At 41.8% G+C, this 6,000-nt stretch overlaps 1 protein-coding gene across 4 annotated transcripts in view; it reads right to left on the reverse strand.

The window, feature by feature from the left end:
• The window catches only part of SLC7A2 (solute carrier family 7 member 2), a 67,455-nt gene that overhangs the window by 30,277 nt on the left and 31,178 nt on the right, over positions 1-6,000 (reverse strand). Inside the window, exon 1 of one of the 4 annotated variants that reach the window (XM_040490072.1) lies at positions 2,153-2,277. The exons of 1 other annotated variant lie outside the window; for it this stretch is intronic. The gene's annotated coding sequence lies outside the window, so the exon portion shown is untranslated. Of the gene's footprint in view, positions 1-1,655; positions 1,681-2,152; positions 2,278-6,000 lie in introns of those variants that run through there. 2 more of the 4 variants (XM_040490068.1, XM_040490070.1) reach the window with 2 other exon arrangements.

Consider the following 6,000-nt stretch of genomic DNA (forward strand, 5'->3'; position numbering starts at 1 on the left):
TTCCCTAAATAAAGTGAAATTTCAAACTTAATACTCTGTGTCAGTGTCACACCCTGACAATAAATCTTACAGGAAAAAGCAGCTGCAGCAAGACAGAGGGGTGGGCCTTCCAACAAATCCTCAACAAATTAGCTGGTCAGAATTGTAACCAATTCTTCCCGCCTCATTTGAGTTGCTAGTTTCATGGTGACACAATCTGCACTTTCTGTTTCTGGACTGACAGGGGGAAAGGAATTAAACCACACAGAATTGGGATCCCTGCCCCACTCCGTTTTCCTCTTGTCTGACGTAGGCCTTTGGGGTTTGCAATCTCCAAGTTCAGCATCAAATACAGTTCTAAAAGTTTAAATTTCAAAACCTTATTTTCAAATTATATTGTAGGTTAAATAATTTAGTGAAAAGGAGAAAAGGGATATGGACATAATACCATGAGATTATTGACTTTTTTTTTCACTTTTTACTTACTTACTTTTAAGAGATTAATTTCTCAAACAATACATCAAAAGTATAGCGCAGGATAAAAGGCAAAAGCAACAAACGTTTTCATTCAAACCCAAAACTTTTCTTTTTTCTGGAAAACAAAAGTACTTTTTCATATATATTTCACTTATATTTTGTTCCAAAGTTTATCTTTCCTTCAAAGCAAGTTTTCTGAACAAATTTCTCAAAAGTTCCTCCAAAGCTTTCTGCAGCTAGGTGAATGCAAATGTAGAAATAAATAGAAATCGATGACTCAATTCAGGCCAACACAAAGTCAATAGCCATTGTAGCAATCACATTTGTATTTTGGGCCCTTTTATATGAAGTCAGTACAAGGATGGTAAACTATTTCAAAATGTCTGACACAAAATCCAGAGACAAGCATTTTTTCTAAGGACGTGCAACAAACAAACAGCTGATACAGTTTGCAAAGGTACTTGGGCTGATGCTTTAAAATGTGAACCCATTTAGGGGCGCCTGGATGGCCCGGTGGGTGAAGTGTCTGCCTTTGGCTCAGATCATGATCTCATAGCTCGTGGGTTCGAGCACCGTATCAGGCTCTCTGCTGTCAGTGCAGAGCCTGCTTCAGATCCTCTGTCCCCTCCTGTCTCTCCCTCCCCAGCTCCTGCTCTCCGTCTCTCTCAAAAAATAAATAAACCGGGGTGCCTGGGTGGCTCAGTCAGTTGAGCGTCCAACTCTTGGTTTCAGCTGAGGTCATGATCTCACAGTTCCTGAGTTCGAGCCCTATGTTGGGCTCCACACTGACAGTGCGAAGTGTGCTTGGGATTCTCTCTCTCTCTCTCTCTCTCTCTCTCTGCCCCTGCCCCACTTGCTCTCTCTGTCTCTCTCAAAATAAACAAGTAAACTTAAAAAATTTTTTAAAAATAAACATTTAAAAAATTTTAAAAAATAAAAATAAAATGTGAACTCATTTAGCTTTATTTAGCAAAGGCAAAAATACAGGACTAAGGCATCCCCAGCTGCCTCATTTAGATAGATGCAGAGCAATTAAAAAAACATTAAGTTTTCCAGTTTCAATTTTTAGGGCTGGAGAAGAAAGGAAGCAAAAAAAAAAAAAGAAGAAGAAGAAGAAAGAAAGAAAGAAAGAAAGAAAGAAAGAAAGAAAGAAAGAAAGAAGGAAAGAAGGAAAGAAAAGAAACCAGAGCCCCCAGTACCTTGGTAACCGGAGTATCTGCCCAGGCAGCGCCCCACTTTCACGCTCAAGGATCTCGGTGGCAGCGTCGGCACAGACAGAACCCCGTTCCCGTTAGGTTTTAGCGATCTGTGGCTAATAAATCACTCGGAACGCCAGAGGGTGCCACCTGTTCCCTCTCCCTGGCAGCTACGGAGGGAAGTGTCCTCTGCTGGGCCCAGTCACCCTATACCTGCCACATCCAACATCAGGAGAGGCCCTTTCCAAACCGAGCTCCCAACTCCGGAAGTGCTAGGCTAATAAAACCGGCTAAGATTCGTTCAGCATTTCCCATGTGCCCGGTATTGATCTAAGCCCTTTTAGTCTACTCCTTCAAGACTCTTCCCAGTATCCATATGAGATCAGGACTGCTATGAATTTCATGGCATAGCTGAAGGCACTGAGACAGAGAAAGTCTAGGCAATATTGCAGACACCGCTTTTTACAAGGCAGAAAAAAATCTGTTCTTCTTGAACGTACCTCCAACCAATGGGGACTCCTGATAACACTATTACTCCAATGCCCCTCGCAGTTTGAATGGTCTCTGTTCCTTGAAACCAGAAGCTACTAAAGAAAATTAAGGTGCTATCAGCAGGGCCTACTCTACTGGGTTCCACTTGCAATCTCAACCCTTCGAGACTGCTGTTACTTCTTGACATTTCTGGTGTATTTCCTGATAACTCCTCTTCTTACCAAGAGCAGGTATCTTCATGGAATTAACTTGAATTTGTTTAGATATTTTTTCTAATAAGGCATTCATTGAGTTTAACATGCATTAAGGCCTTTCCTTTATACCCACTGACATATATATATATATATATATATATATATATATATATATATATATATATATATATACCCTCTCCCCGAAAGACACAGCTTTTAATTTTTTTTAATTAAAAAAATTTTAATATATTTTTTAAATGTTATTTATTTTTGAGAGAGAGGGCGACAGAGTGAGAATAGGGTAGGGGCAGAGAGAAAGGGAGACACAGAATTTGAAGCAGGCTCCAGGCTCTGAGATGTCAGCACAGAGCCTGATGCGGGGCTCAAACTCATGGAACTGTGAGATCATGACCTGAGCTGAAGTCGGACGCTTAATGGACTGAGCCATCCAGGCGCCCCAAGACGCAGCTTTTTATAAGGCAGAAAAAAACGTTTTCTTCTTGGACATACATACATCCAATCTGGGCTCCAGATAACATTATTTCTTTAATGCACCCTACATGGAGTCAAGATCCCAGGAATAGCAAACAAGGGTTCTACAGTAATTACTAAAGACATTTAAAACCTTTTTACACCAATGAATTACATTGACGAATCAACTGTTCACTTAATGAAAGGAGGGATAGCTAAGGAAGCACAGGAAGTATTTTACCACACTGGAGAAGGTTAAGAGTTTGCTGAGTCAAAGAGGGATGAACTGGTTTTGGCCATCTGCACGTGCCGTGGGAAGGAGTCCGGGAGGGGAGCGGCTGGGATTATGGTGTTTTGCGTGGAGGGAATGGCAAGTAACAAAAAGTGGTTTTATATACCAAGAGCTTAGGGGCTTGAGGAGAAGCTAGAGGGAAGCACGATAAACAGAGGGGCCCCCAGGTCATGCAAAGAGCTTGGACTTCATCCTGAGAGCTGTAGGGAATCACTAATGGACTTTAAGCCAGATCTACAACTTGACAGCTATCGTTCTGACTGTATCATAACACAGGAAAGAATGACTATATTATAATACGGGAAGGGAAGGGATGAGAAAGATCAAGACTGGGGTTATGAAGAAAGGAAATCAGGCTTCTGGAATAATCAAGGCACAACTACTAAGACCTGCTCTCGGGTGAAGGCAGTGGGGTGAAAAGGAATGGATGGACCAATGAGCTGCTCAGGAGGTGGAGGATACAGAAGCTGATGACTGTGCAATTCAGGCCCAGGGCTTCTAGATGGTCTGTGTGTCCTTCACATAAGGAATGAGAGAGAGACAAGGGTGCCTGGGTGGCTCAGTCACTCAGTGTCTTTTTTTTTTTTTTTTACTTTTTTTAATGTTTATTTATTTTTAAGAGAGAGAGACAGAGTGCAAGATGGGGAGGGGCAGAGAGAGAGGGAGACACAGAATGTGAAACAGGCTGCAGACTCTGAACTGTCAGCACTGGGCCCGATGAGGGGCTCGAACCCACAAACTGTGAGATCGTGACCTGAGCTGAAGTCGGCCGCTTAACCGACTGAGCCACCCAGGCACCCCTCAGCGTCTAACTCTTGATTTCAGCTCAGGTCATGATCTCACACTTTGCGAGTTTGAGCCCCACACTGGGCCGTGTGCTGGCACTGTGGAGCCTGCTTGGGATTTTCTTTCTCCCTCTCTCTCTGCTCCTCCCCCATTCTCTCTCTCTCTCAAAATAAATAAATACACATTTAAAAAAATTAAAAAAAAGAATAAGAGGAGGCGGTTCTTTTTGACCACCCTGATTTTAAGGTATGTACAGGACTGTCATGTGGTCTCAACAAAGCTCAAGAGAGCACAGAAGGCAGGAGATAGGAGAATTATCAGCACAGAGATGATCATTAAATGGACAGTGTCACCCAGTAACAAGACTGTACATGAGAAGGGAAGTGAACAAAACACCAAAGATCCATACATCTGAGGAATGGGAAGGAGGGGTGGGGGAGTAGGAGGGGGAGGGGGAGAACAACAACAACAACAACCACCACCACCACCACCACCCATGGAGGGGTGAGAAGAAGAGGCAAGAGCAGTAGAAGGAACCAGAAGTTCTGACCCAAAAGGGGAGTGAGGCTTTGAGGAAGGAAACAGTACTCAACCGGGTCGGACAGTGCTTGAAAAGAAGGCAAGAAGCATGATGTGGGTATGTAGTAACGAGCAGATCTTTGGTGACCCTGACAAAGGAAGTACCTGTGGCTTGGTGGGGGTGTAAGCCGGGTACATTGGGCTGAGAAATGATGAGAGGTGAGGCAATGAAACAAGTTCAGGTGGCTTTTTCAGCAAATGACATGAAAGGCCATGGAGTCGAGGGGGGACTTTGGATAAAGAAGGAATTTACTGCATTTAGACATCGAGAGGAAAGTGTTGGGAGAGAGAGAGAGAGAGAGGTAAAACATATAGAAGGGAGAATGGATAAAGAAGGTTCTTGAGATGTGGAAGACTGACATCCGGAGCTGGGATGAAGCGTCAGGTAGGAGAAGAAATGGCACATACACCCTAAGAGTCCAGGAGGACAGGGCAGGACAGGGGCAGACAAGCTGTAGGCCAGATGGTAACTGCTGAGCTCTCTTTCTATTGAGAACTCCTAAAATCCTTCCTGTATGTAGCATATGCAGTTGGCCCTTGAACTGCGCAGGCCCACTTACACACACATTTTCAATAAATACCACACAGCACTACAAACGTATTTTCTCTCCCTTAGGATTTCTTAGTAACATTTTCCTTTCTCTATCTTACTTTAAAGTAAGAATGTTGTATATAATAGTTACAATACACAAAACATGTGTTCACTGTTTATATTACCTACAAGGCTTCTGGTCAACAGTAGCCTATTAGTAGTTAAAGTTTTGGGAGAGTCAAAAGTTATACTTGGACTTTTGACTATGAGAAAGGTTGGTGCCCCTGTCCACCATGTTGCTCAAGGGGCAATTGTAATTTATAAATAATAAAAGGGAATGAACAAATAATGTCAGAATGACTTCAGTAAAACTTTGTGCATGGATGTTTCTTTGTTTTGTTTTGTTTTAATCATCGAAAACTTGTACTCTCATTCTAAACTTAAAAAAAAAAAATAAAAGCATAGTAAATTCAAGTATGTGCTTCTAGACTATAGTCAAAATTTCCATGTCGAGTTCTTTGCATTCTCAGAAAACAAACAGTAATATTTGGCACAGTCATTTCATGGAACAAGGTATTCTAAATAAATGGGCTTTCTAGATAACTGAAGTTTATTTTTAATTTTTTAAAATTTACATCCAAATTAGTTAGCATATAGTGCAACAATGATTTCAGGAGTAGATTCCTTAGTGCCCCTTACCCATTTAGCCCATCCCCCCTCCCACAACCCCTCCAGCAACCCTCAGTTTGTTCTCTATATTTATGAGTCTCTTCTGTTTGTCCCCCTCCCTGTTTTTATATTATTTTTGTTTCCCTTCCCTTATGTTCATCTGTTTTGTCCCTTAAAGTCCTCATATTAGTGAAGTCATATGATTTTTGTCTTTCTCTGACTAATTTCACTTAGCATAATAACCTCCAGTTCCATCCACGTAGTTGCAAATGGCAAGATTTCATTCTTTTTGATTGCCGAGTAATACATATGTATATATATATGTATATATAT

This window comes from Herpailurus yagouaroundi, unplaced genomic scaffold, assembly GCF_014898765.1.
Source record: "Herpailurus yagouaroundi ecotype Mexico unplaced genomic scaffold, PumYag 181, whole genome shotgun sequence".
NCBI classification, from domain to species: Eukaryota; Metazoa; Chordata; class Mammalia; order Carnivora; family Felidae; genus Herpailurus; species Herpailurus yagouaroundi.